The sequence below is a fragment of the Sceloporus occidentalis genome, unplaced genomic scaffold, assembly GCF_023333645.1.
Source record: "Sceloporus occidentalis isolate IW3139 unplaced genomic scaffold, rSceOcc1.0.p SCAF_8, whole genome shotgun sequence".
NCBI classification, from domain to species: Eukaryota; Metazoa; Chordata; class Lepidosauria; order Squamata; family Phrynosomatidae; genus Sceloporus; species Sceloporus occidentalis.
In genome coordinates this window covers 52,704,951-52,723,732 of record NW_028316988.1, presented here as the reverse complement: position 1 = coordinate 52,723,732, position 18,782 = coordinate 52,704,951, and positions in this window count along the sequence as shown.

The window sequence follows — 18,782 nt, the reverse complement described above, 5'->3', positions numbered from 1 at the left end:
CAGATTCATGGAATTGAATCCAACATGTTCTGTACACAAAATGAGTGTTCTGCCAGATCATGTTATGGTCCCAGTGCTACTATTCTAAAAGAATAGAATTTCCCCCATCAAGAAGAGTAAGCACAGTGAAGAGTATGAATAGTAAAAAGGAAGAAAAAAGCAAACCCCTTTGAATATGTCTGGTCAAGAAAACCTCATGATAGGTTTGCCTTAGGGTTTCCATAAGTCAAGAAATGACTCAAAGGCACACAACAACAACAAGGCACTGCATTTTGGCAGAATTCCATTGGTCCAAATGGGACTTGGGGTGGATAACACTGTCAAATAGAGGACACCTTCAAACAAAAAAGTGTTCTTTTGATAGCTATTCAAATGGAGGACTGCCTCTGGTAGAGCAGGATGCTTGTCCCCTGTAAGACAGATAGCCTGATAGTTGAGTGCAGTTACAAGTATATGTGGCAATAAAGTGGACTGAATTTTAGATGGAATGCTTATGAAGCCTTAAAAGAAAATGATCAATAAAGGCATTTCATGTAATGAATTATGTTATTAATAGGTAAGGTCAAATTCAAGGGGAAGAAGGATACTGCCCTACATTTGGCTGTATGTTTCTTAGCATTTCTGTTGCACGTTAATTTATTAGCTGTTGTTTATGATGAAGGATTAGTCATAAGAGAGTGTTTAGCCTTCTCAGCACTGATGGCTGGGTCAACAAGACTTGTTCCCTATATGATTAAAGCAATGGCCTTTTATTCTCCTTTAGAGCACATAAACTGAGTGGCAGTTGGGAAAGGAGGCAATGGCAGCTTGCCAATTATATAAGAAGGCTCTTAAGAAAAAGGCAAGCCCCAAGCTAATAAGCACTTAATTATTTTAATCTGTTCAATGAAAATTAAAATAAAGGAGGGAATTTAAACTCTCATCTAGCTTCCAGGTAAAAGTAGAGTAAACAATGAAAGCTCCCTAAAGTTAACTTGAAATTATGCTAAGAATGTGTCAGTGGAAACTAGGAAACAGAACTCAACATCATGTACATGCTGCTGAGACTGATCCACTGCTTTCAGCTTATCGCCAAGAAATTTGGGGAACACTATGAAGTATCTGGTGATTTACTTAGAATCCTCTAATGTTATGGTTCAGTGTGGTGCACTAGAGCCTTTTATTCTCTGGAGAAGTGACGGTTAAGAGGTGATATGATAGCCCTGTTTAAATATTTGAAGGGATGTCATATTGAGGAAGGAGCAAGTTTGTTTTCTGCTGCTCTAGAGAACAGGACCCGGAATAGTAGATGCAAGCTACAGCAAAAGAGATTCCACCTCTCCATCAGGGCTAGCCTTGAAGAAGAGACTCCTCCCTCCATAACTGCCATCCTCCGGCCAATGAGGGTGTTGACCAGGCAGGCCCAGCTCCATCAGGGCTAGCCTGAAAAAGAAGAGCCCTCCCTCCAGTCCATCTGCCTTGGACCAGGCCTCAGAGGGAGAGAAGAATGCTGGACCTGATCCCCTCCCCCCACCATTCCCTTCTCCTTTTGTGTCGTGTCTTTTTAGATTGTAAGCCTGAGGGCAGGGAACCATCTATTATCCCCTCTGTTGTAAGCCGCTCAGATTCCCAGTAATTGAGCGGCATACAAATAAATCCTATTATTATTATTATTATTATTATTATTAGGAGGAACGTCTTGACAGTAAGGGCTGTTCAACAGTGGAACACACTCCTTTGGAGTGTAGTGGAACCTTCTTCCTTGGTGGTCTTTAAACAGAGGCTGGATGGCCATCTGTTGGGAATGCTTTGATTGAGAGTTCATGCATGAAAGAATAGGGATGGACTGGATGGCCCTTGGGATCTCTTCCAACTCTATGATTCTATGTTACTAAAGAATGACAACAATGAACTACAAATCCCACTATTTCATCACCTGGTGCTATGGCCATTAAAGTATTACACAATTTTTGTAGCTATGTGAGGTAGTTACATATCCAAGAGTGGGGAAATAGGCATACGTGTGATGTGGCATTTTCTAAATAGTTAGATTTGCTTTGTGACATGTTCTGGGGCAGGACCACTGTCTCCCTCAAAGTGAATTATATCCATCCTATGTTAGCTGTGTTTCTAGTTCTCTTTTATTGTCTCTCCTCACAACAATCTGGACTTTGATACAACCCATATTTGCTTTCTAAGTTAAAGCATCATCTGGACAAGACAATAGAACCTGGCAGATGGGCCCTCTTAGGATTCAAGGACTGCCCTGAAGATTTACAGGAGACCATTACATTGGAAGTCTTGCATGCAGCCTGAGTCTCATTCACTGCACTATTTTAAACAATTCCTTCTGTTTTCATATCTTTTTTTAGCAAACAATAGTGTAGCATTTTAAGGACACTTATGGACATAATAAAAGATGGGGAAAATAAAGGTTTGATAGATATTTTAATAACTTGGGGTGAAGTGTCATTAGCACACATGAGGAAATATACTTGCTTTGGACTTCTATTATTTTATTGTTTTAGTAGTCCCTTCTTGGCTTAGAAATGTGAAGAAGTGACTCATTATGTTGTGGCTTCATATTTGATAATCTTGACTCTGCATATGAATCAAAAATCAAAAACAGAGCAATTTTATTCTATCCCAGATTTTTGCATATAATGCCATTATCACCCCACTTGTCATTTGTTTCCTTTTGTTGTTGTGTGCCTTCAAGTCATTTCCAACTCATAGTGACCCTAAGATGAACCTATCATGGTTTTTTTGGGGCTGAGAGTATGTGACTCACCTAAAGTCACCCAGTGGGTTTCCATGGCTGAGCGGGAACCCTGGTCTCCAGAATCATAGCCCAACACTTTACCACACTGGCTCTCTGTGATGCTTTTTACTACACTGCTTTCCTCATTGGAGTAGACACTTCTAACACAATAATAGTCCCAAGTAGAGTACACCCATTGAATTAGTTGGGTTTATCTGTGTCTTCGCTCTCATTCAGTAATTAATTTAGCTGGTCTAGTCTGCTTAGGACTTCTAACAGAATTCAGACCATTTGTCACCATACAAACTATGCTGATCAGTACCAGTTTATTCCCAGTGTTATAACTAAAGATACCAATGAAACTGACAAGGCTGAGTAAGGGAATTACCTTTGACTGCTATATGATCAACCCAGAAAATCAACACTGGAAGTGATCAGCAGTCCACTCCAGGTTTTGATTTTTGGGGATGGGGAATGATGGAAGAATTTGAGTAGGCATTGTGTTGGCACTGGAAATGCCCAGGAACAGGAAAAATATTTTTCGCATCAAGCTTGATGGGGAAATGGGGGGAAGGATCAGGGAGTCTGAGAAGGGCCTGGGACCAGAAACAACAACTTTGAGATGCATGAGAGCATGAGCGATATGGAACATATTTTGCAAACTTCATGTGATATGGAACATAATATGACGCATGATATGGAATGATATGAATTTCTTTGATTTATGGTGTCTTGTAATGGGGGGTGGGGGATCTTCCACTCTCCATCAGTAAAGCTAAAGGCAATAAGAAAAGAAGGAGTTCAAGCAAAGAAGCTCTAAACCCAAGAGTTTAGAATTGTGATGGCAAAAGGATGATCCTTCATATTTGTTGGACTGCAGATATCATAATTTCTCTGCTGGATAGGGCTTGTGGAAGTTACAGTCCAACAACACCAAGAGGGTCAAATTTTCCACATCCCTTGCCTAGAGATTGATATTAATGAGCTCTGGAACATGAATAGGGAATATTAACTTTCCCAGTATTGTTGGGCTGTAGTTCCCATCTGTCCTGGCCAGTGTTGTAAGTGGGTGTTGTTATCCAACAACTTCTGGAGGCATTTGCCTACCCTTACATTAGAATACTGATGCTTTTGAAAAGCCCTGTTGACATTTTGTAGCACCACCTAATTAATCACTATTTATTTCTGAAAGATACCAATCTCATACCAATTTAACTGTTATATTTTCTCCAAAGCATCTTGGAAGCTATACTTATAGGGTCCAGTTCCAGAACTCTGGCTTCTGGGATCTTTTAAAAGAAGGCAATAAAGATGTAATCAAGGCACACTCTCTCAGCCTTAGGGGAAGGCAACGGGAAACCTCCTCTGAACAAATCTTGTTAAGAAAACCCCATGATAAGTGTGCCTTAAGTTCTTCTTAAGTCAGAAACGACTTGACGACAGATAACACATGCACACAAAAAGTTTCAGACTGTAACAAAGCTCCGTGTTTTCAAGTCCAATGGATTAAATCTTACTTGTATTATCATTCTGTATAACATGGAATTTCATAAAAAGAAAATGGCCCAACTCAGGAGGAGGAGGAGGAGGAGGAGGAGGAGGAGGGAATACTTCTATATAATACGATTATCTATTTCATGTTCACTTCTCAAAGTGTTATTTCCAAAAAGGGCTTGTACAGTTTACAGACTTCAGAATTGAATCTTTTGAAAAAGACTGCCTTGGACTTAAAGTTTCTTTACCTGATTAAAAGAAAGAAAGAAAGAACTCCAAGGCAGAAACAGGATTTGAGCAAGTAGCATTTAAGGACACGTAAGAAACGGAAAGGTCATAAAACTAATTGCATCATTGTAATCTTAAATCTTGTAGCCCAATTATGTCTGCCGCATTAAAAATTATGACCATCAGCAGCTGAGGGCTGGAATATTCAAGCAACATAGCCTGAGGTCTTGGATATGTTTCACTCGGTTATCTTCTCTCTCCTGAAGGTCTCTGCTGAAGCTACAAAGTTGACAGTAATCATAAATAAAATAGGACAGGAAAATGGTCCATAATGTATCTCTCCTTTAGTTTAATTCTTCTCATTAATGTATCTTATTGGTTGTGGCATGCACTTGTTTCAAATGGTGAAGGTCTAATAGCCCCATTTCTCTTACCATCATCCATATTTAGGGCTGTCGATCAATGACAATTATTCCTTAATGAACATGTAATGACAGGCAAGCCCAGTGAGAAAAGAAAAAATAAATCCCTCATTATAGTCTTGATTACAAACTAGCTGAGTCCTTGTCAGAATGGTGTACTGTGCAGCTTTGTTTACTCAACATCTTCAGCTGTAATCAGTTGGATCAATGACCAAAAAGAGCTGGAAAGCTTCAATCAAAGAAGCTAAATCTGTAGGGGAAGCAAGAAATCAAGTTTTCACCAACTGCCAAATGGCCTCCTGGGACTTTAGACACAGTTGATATCGTATTTTCATATTTGATTGAAATCCTCCTTTGTCCAAATTTTATTTCAGTAAGAGGTTTTTCTTTTATCAGTTTGTATAACCATCATTATTCATTGTTCTGTCAGAACTAATTTGCTAAATTCTTCCATCCTTCGCCCTTTTGCTCAAAAGGAAAGTTATGTTTTGTATTTGTGAATCAATCCTGCTCCTTTCTAGAAATACCATATAATTCTGCAGTTCACAGAATAATGAAATAACAACAATCCCAGGGGATAGGATTATCTGGTCACTAGCACCCAAGAGGAGGAGGTCCATAGACCAAGATTAAGTGATAGCATGAGGGAAGTCATCATGATGCCATAGACTTGCAAAAATCTGGTATATAGACAGGGACCAGGAGTGTGGCCCATTTGTAAAGAGTACCTTCTTTGCTGCAGTTATCCCTTAGTGAAATGCCTTCTGTTACAGGCCAGTTGTCAACTATGAGCCCTGCTCATATAACTTTAAAAAGTAAAGAATCACCATAATATCACATATAGGGCTTAAGATTTAATGCAAGCAGTTAGAGATGTGTGAATGAAAGCCTGCCTCAGTGGCAAAGCAATAACAATTTAAGTCTAGGAAGAATGCCAGATGCTCTGGAATGTAAAAAAGATAAGTTAAACACCTGTACACTTGAGGCATTTGTTGCTGTTTAATTTTTAAATGAATCATTAAATATTGTAGAAGTCAGATGATAATCACATATTTATTAGTCAAATTGTGTTATTATTTTAGGTTAGAATTATTAATCATAACCACTTACCCAAGAGTTGGAAGTTATATATTTTCTTAGCATGTCTCTTGCATTTTGTTAATTGTGTAGTCTTACTCTGATTACTTACTCTGATTCTGTAATGTGAGATACCGCATTGTAGCTGCAGCAGGGCAACAATGAAGAGTAGCCTTTGGCCTGGGACTTCAACCAAGGTATAACCATTTTTATTTTTCTTCTTAAATTTGGACTGAATTCACATGTTTTACCTCTGCACCACCAAAATGTTCTTGATGCAAAAACATGGAGACTTCTTGAGGAATCCAATATTCTCTGCCTACAAAGAGGCCTGTGACTTCACTGAAATAGAGACATATTGGATTGCAAAAGAGGGGTTCCTATTGAGATGCAAATGGACTTTCAATTTTCTGGACTTTGAAAATCTCCCTATTGCTGCATGGCCAAGAGGAGGAGGAGCCTGTGTGCATAAAATATATCCTCCCCATCACAACATCTTTACTAAGGACTGAAACAACATGCAGGCATTTGACTAACATCTCCAATTGATATTTCCTCCTGTTTGGTTTGTAACATCTTGCCTGATGAAGAAGTCCATGGAGCTTTGAAAGCTTGTAACAAGTATATTGTGCATTTTGGTTGGCCAATAAAGGTATCACTGATGGATTTTTGTTTGTATATGATTAGTTTGGTTAGACTCATGTAGGTTCAAAAATGACTTTGTTGTTTTGTAATGTTTTCCTCATGCATATAGTTTTATGCTTTGAAACATGATGTGTTAATAAAAACATTCTGTCAGTACAGTGGATCCACAGTATCCATGGCAGTTTGGTTTCATGACCCTGTGTTGACCTGCCTATCTGATACCCTGGACCTTGGACCTCTCAACAAATCCTCTTGATAATACCTCTTGTGCTTCTGGACTTGCCTTGCACTGTTTGGCCACTATCCCAGACATTAATAGTCTTCCAGTTGAGTGTCTCATGGGGACCCTATGAGTGAGATACCTCCAAGCCCTCCTGTCTTCAACTGTTCTGCTTGGATTCTGCAAGCTCCATGATGATGTCTTCCTTACTTTCTGCTACTCCTCCACTTTTTAAAATAAGCATTATTGTTTTTTCCAGTGAATTATGTGTTCTTATTACGTGGCCAAAGTATGGCAGCCTCACTTTGGTCACTGTGGCTTCCGGGGGGGGGGGGGGGGGGAGGGGGAGCTCAGGCCTGATCTGCTCTAAACTTTCTTTATTATTATTATTTTAAAAATTTCTGGCTGTCCATGATATCCTCAGCAGTCTTCTCTAGCACCACATCTAAAATGAGTTTATATTCTTTCTATCTGCTTTCTTCATTGTTCAGCATCCTTACATGGTGATGAAGGAATACAATGGCTTGGACTATCCTTACTTCAATGTTCAGCTTTATAACTTTGCCCTTTATGATTTTACACAGAAACAGGAGTCCCTATCAATAATATAGCATAGTGCAGCAGTGGAGTGGCAACAAGCCCCGGCCTCCAGGTGCTAATATTAAGGTATTATAGTACTGCAATTTTTATACATTCCATTGCTTGTTTAAGTACGTCTAGCTTCCACTGATCCATGCTTCTCAGGTTCCATGTTGCTGTAATATGTGTTATGCAGTTTTGGGCTTTCCTTTTCCCTCTGAGCATGTCAATAACATTCTTGTTTCATTTTCATTTGTCTCATGACAGGGCTTTCATGATAAAAGAAATTAAGGGGGTTTACTGTGCTTCTTTCTGCACAGTACTAACAAGTGTCAACTATGTACCAATGTCTCAGAAATTCTCCACCAGTCAGTTTCTCTCTCTCTCTCTCTCTCTCTCTCTCTCTCTCTCTCTCTCTCTCTCTCTCACACACACACACACACACACACACACACACACACACACACTGCTGCTAGCCAGTAGCTCTTTGATTTATTATCCTGGCTCCTCTGTGAAAGCCAGACCAACACAGGAGACCCTACCAATAGCTCTGCTACCATCATCATATCCCTTTGCCTTACGGAAGCACATAATGCCTCCCCCATGGAAAGGCAGGGCCATTGGTGGGTTGGATCTCACTATAGGGTCCCTAAGGTGCCTCCAAACATGGACAAGGGTATGTGTTTATTTTCAGAGTTCTTGACAGTGTATGGCTGAGACTTGTGCAGCTCCTTGAATGAAATAACTTACACAGTTATTTTTCATCAACAAAAAGAAACCGTTTCTTTATTAAAAATAGTTCTTTGTAAGAACAGAAATCAAGCTGGCTCAATACCTTCTTTCATTGTCACATTATGTATCCATTCCTAACTATCTGTGAATTCTAAGCTATTCCTCCCTGCATCTATTGCAAAGTCATGATAAAAGATAATTTAAATACTTAAGTTCAACTTTTGCCACCACCACCCCCCCCTCCCCCCAAAAGTCATTTGCAGTCTTCCTTATCTCATAAAAAGGCTTGTTAAGGCTTGTACTTATTTATTGCCTCAAATATAGTTTGTATCAGGGTAAGCCTCATCAGTTGGAATTCATTTTAATTACCTTTCGTGATATCTGCATCTTCCTAATCTCTTTTTGCTACAGCATTAGCTTCTACTTATATAGCATTTATTCCATATGTTATCTCAGTGGTTTGCCTAGACTGGGTATCACACAGAAATATTAGAAGGTCCTGATAACAAAAGATACCAAGAGCTAACATCTATGAAACAATTGTGCTGTCCACAGGGGGGGAGGGAACCTTGATAATCCTGTCTCTTTCAGACAGTGCTATAAAACTCATATACAATTATGATTGTATGTATGATTGTCTTGCAATGATTCTTCTCTCCAAGATACATAGAAATAGGATCTGGTATATTGTCAGGGAGGATACGATAGACTGGTGTCCTATACACATTTTTTGTTGTTTTGTTAACTGCCCTCAAGTTGATCTAGACTCATGGGCCTGTTACAGACAGGCCAAAATAAAGCTGCTTCGAGTCACTTTGGAGGTATGGTATTTCAATGATGCATGCGTCTTAAGAGTCCAAAAGCCGCACCAAAGCTGCACTCCAGTCCTTAGAACTGGAGTGTGGCTTTGGTGCAGCTTTTGGACTCTTAGGACGCATGCATCATTGAAATACCATACCTCCAAAGTGACTCGAAGCAGCTTTATTTTGGCCTGTCTGTAACAGGCCATGGTTACTCTATGGGTGAGGCATTTCCAAGTCCCTCTGTCTTCCACTGCTCTGCTTAATTCCTGCAAACCCATACCCTTGACCTCCTTAATAAAGTTTATCTATCTATCTAGCACCTGGCCTTCCTATCTTCCTACTTCACTTCACCTTTCCCAGCACTATTATATTTTCCAATGAGTCCTTTCTTCTCACGATGTGTCCAAGGTATGACAACCTTGGCTATCTTGGCTTCAAGGGAGGCTTCTGCCTTGATCTGCTCTAGGACCCATTTGTTTGTTCTTTGGCTGTCCATGGGATCCTCAGCATTCTTCTCCAGCATCAGTGGCACTATTACTTCCCTTGATCTAGACACTATACTTCTATTGATGCAGCCTAAAATTGCATTGGTCTTATTAGCTGCCACATTGCACTGTGGACTCATGTTCAATTTGTGGTCTACTTAGACTCCTAGATCCCTTTCACACGTAGTTTTATTCAGCCAGGTGTCACCCATCCTATATCTGTGCATTTCATTTTTCCGCCCACAGATACGGGATGAGGAGACTAAGACAGGGGCAGATCTGGGGCTGCCTGGATCAGAAGTCTCAGAGGAGACTCAGGAAGCTGCAGAGGGAGAAATAGATTCTGTGGACTCCAGGCTGCAGGTGCTAGGACTTGTGGAGTGAAGACAGGTCAAGGAGTCTTTGAGGCATTCTTCCAGGCAAGAAGCCAAGAGGAGAGCTAATAGGTTTTATCTGAGAGAAGCAGAGGCCTTTTTAAAGACCTCCAGCTGCAGAGGTTCTTTGCAGCCGACAACCAGTCTTGCAGCTTTGCTGTTCCTGTGTCCCTTGCTCTTGGATTCATGACTCTGGTTATCTGACCTCTGGACTACATTCTTGCCTCTGTCCTTGGCTGTGACAGACTGACTGGTATTGTGTGACCTTTGGACTGGACTCTGCACTATTCCTTTATTTATTCCCCTGCTATGCTGCCCTCAGTAGAGGTAAGCAGGACATGTTGACACTCACGTGTCTTTAAAGGCATTCCATATCCTTTCATTATATACACATTAAGCTGGTGTAAATACCATAGTGCAAGTGATTGAACTTTCTTAGAGGCTGCCAATGAGAAGCATCCTATGCATACTGGGAAACAGTGTTGTTCATTGTGCAACCCTTGGGGCATTGCCTCAGAAATTTGGTAATGCAGGCTGTGGGAGTGAGAAGGGAACTGAAATGATTGTTGCACAAGAGGAGAACACATGGGTTTACTTCCATTTCACAGATGGCTGCACAATAGCACAGTCCAGTACTGTAGCACAGCTATTCTTGTGTAGTGTTAAGCTACACAGCCAGGGAATAAGATCTTGATAGTTAAGGTGAGTTGAAAATGAGAATGTGTGGCCCCTTAAAGACCAACAGTTTTATTGAATCCTGTGTTTCATAAAGCAGAGCTCAATTAATCAGATGTATTATGGCAGCCACACTTGACCACAAACATGTACATTTGACACATAGCCACGAGTACAGAGAAAAACAGGGAAATTGCATGGCTTCCTTCCTTCCTTCCTTCCTTCCTTCCTTCCTTCCTTCCTTTCTGTAAAAAATCCTCAGGTAGTTCTTCTGATCAAGAACCTAAAAATTCTTACCAAGATAGTTAAATTTTCAATTTTAATCAAGCCTTAATTAGATTTAAAAAAAAACATATTCAAGTGTTCCCGAAAATCAGCCCCTCTGGAACACTTCCAGAAGAGGCTGAGGACACTTGGCGGCAGTGTTCCTGCTGTGCAGTAAAATGCGTTCCCCGCTGTCTCCCATTCCCAGAATGGTCCGGTTTGGAACGCAGCAGGACCGTTCCAACTTTAATGCAGTAAAGTTCATAGTGTCTAAATCAAGGGAAGTAATAATGCCAATATATTTGGCTTTCATCAGACCTCACCTAGAATAATGTGTCCAGTTCTGGAAACCACAATTCAAAATGGATACTGACAACAGGAGCGTGTGCAGAAGAGGGTGACCAAAATGGTGAAAAGTCTGGAAACCACCAGTCCCTATGAGGAGTGCCTTTGAAAGCTGTTTTTTTTTTAAGCTTGGAGAAAAGAAGGTTGATATGATAGCTATGTTTAAATGTTTGAAGGGATACCATATTGAGTATGGAGCATCCTTGTTTTCTGCTGCTCCAGAGACTACGATATGAAGCACTGGATTCAAATTACAGGAAAAGAGATTCCACCTAGACACTAGGAAGAACTTCCTGACAGTAAGAGCTGTTTGACAGTGGAACTTGCTGCCTTGGAAAATTGTGGGGTCTCCTTCTTTGGAGGTTTATAAACATAGGCTGTATGTCCAGCTTTTGGGAGTGCTTTGCATGCCAGGCAGTCAGATTGTTTGCTGCATGGCAGGGGGTTGTATTGGATGACCCCTGTGGTCTCTTCCAGTTCTATGATTTTACGATTCTACGATTATTTATTTTATGTAATCTTATCAGGGACAAATATCACTTCTGAGTTTTGCTAAGAGAATTAGGTTGGAATATTTACTAGGTGTAAAAAGATATATTATAGTTTAATGGAAATATAAACAATAAGAGGAAATTAATCACCAGTAAGGAGGAAGTCACTAGTGTGTTAGTTCTATATAGCTATAGTTATATGTAGTGTGTTTTCAATTATGTTTCTATATGGAGAGATAATGTAGTTTATGGTTTTTAAAGGGTTTTAAACACCCCCCCCTCTCTCTCTCTCTCTCTCTCTCTCTCTCTCTCTCTCTCTCTCTATATATATATATATATATATATGAGAATTTTAAAATTCACCTTTCTGAACAAAAATGGAGGTATCAGTTGGGCTTCTTTTGGTGTCTTATGCTTATGTTTCCCTGTGAAAGTGCCTGAAGGTTTTTGTCCAATGTAGAATGCCCAAGTTCAGTCCATCCACATTCAGGTGTACAATTATGCCATTCAATATAAGAAGCCCGTTCAATGCATAACACCACATGTGGAGATTTACTGTATGCAAATCCAATGTAGAATTTGAGCCACAAATTCTTAATCTGAAATTATATGGACAGAAGACACTGACTCTTAAAAAATGGAATAAAAGTATATAAAATAAGAAGTCATAGTGAGGTCAAGGATAATGATGCAGTAACATCATCCCAAGCTATTTTAGTTAAGAAGAGAACTGGGAACTGCTAACATTTCCTAATGGTCATTATAGCCTATTATTATATACAACAATTTTGCTTTTCAGAGAGATTATGACAAACATAGTCATTATATATGTCTTGAAAACTATTTCCTCCTCTCATATTTATAATGGCTACTTGACACTGATGTTGCTATTTTCTGCCCTTTTATACACAAACATATATTTTTGAAATCTCAAGAACATCAATTAAGGTTTCTTCAGAACCACAATTTTGCCTTCACACAAAGTGTGGGCAAAGCCAGTCCATTTTGTTTGCCTTACCACATAGTTACAGATTTTCCAAATCAGACTTTTGATTATATATTTTAAGGAGCCTGTTTAACTATTGCTGTCAAGATTTAATTGCAATCTTGCAATTATTTTGATAGTATGTAGAGGAGGACTCTCAAGCTTTGAGTAATCCATTAAAAAAATTACGGCAGAGAACTATTTTCTGCTGGCTGTATTTAGAAATCATTAAAAACTGGTGAGTGAGTGTATCCCTCGATCTCCATGTGGCTCCCAGGATCCTTTTGTGGCCTTCAAGTCTTACAGATTCTTAGATCGATCCTCTTTGACAAAACATAGGATTTGTCCCTCAGAAAAGCCTCCAGGAACAAAAGTTCATCATACTGGGGGGAGACGGTATTCAAATCAGAAGCAAAAGCTTCCAACGTTATACAGTTGGCCCTTCTTTGATTTGGATTTCCTGCATGGCAGGGGGTTGAACTGGATGGCCCTTGTGGTCTCTTCCAACTCTATGATTCTATGATTCTTATACATGGATTCAAGCATCCATGGTTTGAAAATGTTCCAAAACAGTATAAATTTCAAATATCAAACCTTGATTTTCCACCTTTTTATAAGGGACACCATTTTGCTATGACATTATATTTAATGGGACTTGACCATACACGGATTTTGTTATACACGGGGGGGGGGGGGGGGGTCTTGAAACCCCAACATATAACAAGAGTCCACTGTAGCTATGGCAGCCTTTTGTAACCTACAGCTGCCACATTTACTGCTGTTGGTGGTAGCTGAGGGAGGGAGGGAGGCTGCTACAATCTGAGCTGAAGACGTTTTACATGCAAAGGATCTGTTCTTTTGCTGGGCTGGAGCTGCAATGAACTATAGCTGCATGGGAAAATGAGCCATTCTGGGTCTTTCTCTTTGGCCATTGGCTCTAAAGAATAATAATTTGTCCATGTTATTTGCTGGTCAGTTGGCAAGACTGCTTCTGAGACTCTCTGTTTACAAAGATTTGCCATCTTTCATTAAGATTTAAATTTTGCTAGGTTCTGCTGGATTCCAACCCACTCCTGAAATACTCAAGGACAAAGGAGATAAATTGTGCATCACTGGAGCTGGTACCAGCTCACAGGGCACTAAAAATACCAGCCAATTACATGTGCCACAAGGCACTCTTCCAAATAAATCCTCTTCCATTCTTCTGCTCCTTTCTCACTGAACATAAACATATTGAGTGTGATTTGTCACCAGGGTATGTTCAAGCAAGGGCGCTCTGGTCTGAAAATGTTGCTTAGAGAGCCTGTGAAGTTGTATTCATTTATCTTCCTTTCGTTAGGAAAGCCAACACATTGGCAAAGCTGCCATGAAATGTGAACTAAATTATTATGAAACCCCAAAGACTTGGGCTATTATGATGATCAGCATTGTTTCTACTCTGCTCCGAAATGAAATGAAATAAAATAACGTGATGCCCACAGAAATACAGATTTCTTGCTGAGAGAATTCAAGCACACTAAATTAAAGATGTGAAAAATATCTTCCTATTTCTGTTTGGAGTCCAATGGGCTTGTATGTAATAAGAAATGCTTTAATTATGACAATATTCATCTTTTTGTTCTCTGTGGTACAATTTGTTTCTTCAGAAGAAATGCTGAGTGGCATCAAAATTATATACTCTTCCACTCTCCATGTACAGCTTAAAAGTCGATGGTAGGATTTCATCCATATTACATTGGCTTTTGGAGGTTCAAGTTCAAGAGAAAATAAAAAATGGCACCATGACATTGGTCATGCTATATTTAGTGTATGTTCTGAGTATTTCTTTGATGAACTACAAGTTCAAGGATGCTACCCCCTCCTGCCACCCAGTTCTAAGTTGAATAAAGGTGAGGGAGCTCTGTCATTTTGTGCTGTGCTTGGGAGATGAGTGAAAGCTATTGCTCTAATCTTTCTCCAGCTGCAAGTAATGGTTGCAAGGTTCTACCACAAGATGTTTTCTCCCTGACTCTGGACTAGGGTTGCCATTGTATTTGGTTATCTGGGATTTCTTTGGATTCTGAGTCCATTCTTTCTCCCTTTCATGTCCTTCTTGTAGGAAAATCTGAGAGTTAGTAGTAGATATCTCAAGGAAAGTAAACAGCTGGCAAGAAAGAAGCTGAACAAAAACCAACACCATGCCCGCCCACCCGCAAGGTCTAGCAGAGAAAAGAAATAAGCTCAATTTTCTTTGTAAAATATCTAAAGGTAGCATTACTCACAATACCTGAGCATAGGCAAATACTTAGTCTAAAGGAGGAGAGAGAAGGCTGAAGAAAATAGCTGCAGATTAGAGTGATACAAGAAAAAAGTGAAGAGAGTCAGCAAACATGCAAACTAGCAGTTAGTAAGTGTAGATATACAAAGTCATATAACTCTAATTCTAACACTTTTCCACAATCAGTTGGCATGGAAACTGTTTCTGTTCCTCTTTACTTTGATTATTGTTCTCTTTTCCTGCCATCCCCCCCCCCCCCCCAATTCTTTCTCTCCATTTGAGTGTGTTGAATGTGTGTGAACATTTTCCACTTTTGCTGCCATTATGTTTCCATTCCTGTCACTATCTACTTACTTATTGCTGAATGGTAATGAGACTAGTTTCAACAGAATCAGACTAGTTTGTGCATTGAACAGATAATATCAACATTTATCCTCCCTGCTTCATGTCTCTTTCTGGAGCTTATCGCACAACTTTAAAAATCAACTTACCATTCCCAAAATGAATACTAATTTGGGCTTCATCCAAATCCCATCACATGGACTTTTGCCGCTGATGTCACCAGGTGGGTGCTGGGAGCTTCCCAGCTTTGTAAATTGGCCAGCAGAACTCAGATTCTATCAGGAAGGTACACAGGCTGCACATGTCCAGTGGCATCGGTGGCAAAAATCCATACAATAGCAGTCCAAATTAGAATTTAATTTGGGAGTGGTAAGTTGATTTTTAAAGCTGTGCAATAAGCCCCTCTGTCTCTGTGACCATATACTCATGTCTGTGCCAGACAAACACATTTCCATCAAGGCTGGGCTCAGATTTAGAATCATAGATTTGTGCACTTCCTTCCCTTCCCTGATCTTGTCTTAGGGCCTGAACAGACGGGCCAAAATAAAGCTGCTTCAGGTCACTTTGGAGGTATGCTGTTTAAATGATGTATGCGTCCTAAGAGGCCAGAAGCCGCGCCAAAGCCACACTCCAGTCCTTAGTACTGGAGCACAGCTTCTGGCCTCTTAAGATGCATGTGTCATTTAAATAGTATGCCTCCAAAGTGACCTGAAGCAGCTTTATTTTGGCCTGTCTGTTCAGGCCCTGTCCAGTGTTGTATATTTGAGTCAACTGACTCAAACTCAAGTCAGACTCAAGTCATGTCAGTGACTCTCCTTGGCAATAAATATTGTACTGATGTGACTCAACTCATGACTTGCATTTTTAAAGTGACTGATTTGCTGACATCATTCACTTTGAGCCAGCTCCCAGAGCATGGGGCATGTTCCTCAGACGGGAACAGCAAATGCAATGGGTTTGAGGAGAAAGACTCCTTCTAAAACTTTTCAAAAGCTCCTTCAATGTGCAGTAGAGACAGGCTGCTGAGCAAACTTCAAGTGAATTTCCTAAGTACATTTGCTGTTCCCCTCTGAGAAAAATACTCCACCTCCAACTTCTTATGTTAAAATTGGTTCCCAGACTTGAGACTTAACTTGAGAGTATCTTGCAATGATTTGAAACAACTTGAGACTTGAAGATAGAGGCTTGAGACTTGACATGAGACTTGGAGTAAAAGACCTGAATACATCACTCATTCTGTCTGTGTATTTGAGTAGCGTTCCTGGTTCATGTCTATATAAATGGGTGGGACTACACAAGTTCCTCCTTTAAGCTCATGTTTTAGCACTGAAATCTCAGTGACAAAGAAGTCACATGACAACCAAACACCAAAGTTAGTGGCCATTATAGCTACAGTTATAGGTTTCAATTTTAAGTAACTATTTTCTTTAATAACTCTCAAAGGTATGTACAACGGCTTAGTTCTTATGTGGAATAGAGGACAGATAGAAGATCTGTTGGAAGACAGATGGTGGAAGACTATGAGCAAGTCCAACTGAATACCACATAGAGCTTATGGTGATGGCAAAAGATATCGTTCTGAAGAAACCTTAACTGATGTTTTTAAATTTTGAAAAATCTGTGCTTGTCTATAAAAGGGCAGAAAATAGCAACATCACTGTCAAGTAGCCATTATAAATATGAGAAGAGGAACTAGTTTTCAAGACATATATAATGACTATATTTGTCATAATCTCTCTGAAAAGCAAAATTACTGTATATAATATTAGACTATAATGACCATTAGGAAATGTTAACAGTTCTCAGTTCTGTTCTTAACTAAAATAGCTTAAGATGATGTTACTACATCATTATTCTTGACCTCACTAGGATTTCTTATTTTATATACATTTTATTCCATGTTTCTAAGAGTCAATGTCTTCTGTCCAGATAATTACAGATTACGAATTTGTGGCTCAGATTCCATTGGATTTGCATACAGTATATCTTCACATGTCATGTTATACATTGAATAGGCTCTGAAAAGCTTATAATGAATGGCAGAATTGAACAACTGAATGTGGATAGACTGAAAATGGGCATTCTACATCTATAACCAGCCACTTCTATATGGAAACACAAACATAAGACACCCCAAGAGCCCAACAGATATATTTGTCCAGAAAGGTGAATTTTAAAATTCTTGTGTGTGTGTGTGTGTGTATTAAAAAAACCTTTAAAAACCATAAACTACATTCTCTTTCCATATATAAACATAATTGAAAAATACACTAAATATAGCTATAGCTTCATAATAATAATAATAATAATAATAATAATAATAATATTTATTTATTTATACCCCGCTCTTCAGCCAAGGCTATTAGAGCAGCTTAACAATTTGTTAATTAGACATTTGTTAATTAGACATAAAGGATCTCCTCGCACCCAAAGCAGTATGCCAACTCTCTACCTACCCACTGTTATGTTCCCAGCCAAATGTCCCCATCTCAGGGATATCCTGAATTCAACCACTATTTTTATAACACTAAAACTGAAGCCATCAACTAGTACAGAATGTCATCGCTGATTTCTGGGAAAAGATGTTCAGCTTTTGTTACCAGATAGTCCATCACTTGGGGCAAAATATTAGCTATAAATATGGTTCCAAAATCTAGGCTTTGTGCCCACAGCCAGCACATCCTTCCATACTCTGTGTATGTTCTATAATACCCGCAGACGTCCTAGTCTGAACTACTCTATTCTAGCTTTCCATGATCTACTTATTGAACAGGTGATTATAACCCCTTGCAAACCCCTAAAACTCTGCTGTCCAGTTCCCATATTTCCATTTTGGTTTGCTCTGTATGATATGTCAGTTTAAACTGCTACCTTGTGTGTGCGCGATTGTACTCTGCATTTTTCTAAATATAACTCTCTTAATTCACCTAAAACCTGAGATTCTCCTCAGTTAGTACTGGTATAAAAAGGGGCAAATGATCCAAAGATGACCCAAACCTCTTGCAAAAGTTAATTTCCCCAAGTTTGAAGTAGTGCTGATTGTTTGTGGAGACAACCAGTCATCCCCACCCATTTTTTTGTGTAAAAATGGAGGACAGACCCTTAATCTGCTACTGGAACTAGGCATGATAGAGCTTTGCCAGCCTTTTGACTCCTTCTGAGGCCAGGGTGATGGTAATTGAGATGGTGAGGGTGGAAGCTTTCTTGGTCTGTTGTGTAACAGTGTCCCAGGGGCCCCCATCAAAGGCATTCCTTATAACATTCATGCTCCATTAGTCTGTTGACTACTACAAAGCAATGCTATAACATCCATGCACACCTTTGTATATTTCATCTTGAATTAAAGGCCTTTCATCTAAAGTAAAGCCCAGGAGCCTGGTAAGTGCAGGAGTATAAAACATGGTATTCATAGCATATAACTTCTGATGTTGCAGAGATGCTAGCTACTTTAAAGTAATCAGAACTTCCTTCATATGTGTAAATGTTACTTCATTTTTCAGTTTTGTTGTGGGCCGCACAACGACTAGAGCGCCACTGGTGGAAACATCAGCGCTTATCCGACAAGACACTCCTTGACAACTTATTGAAGTCTTGTGGAGTGGCGATAGGTGCAGCAAAGAATTC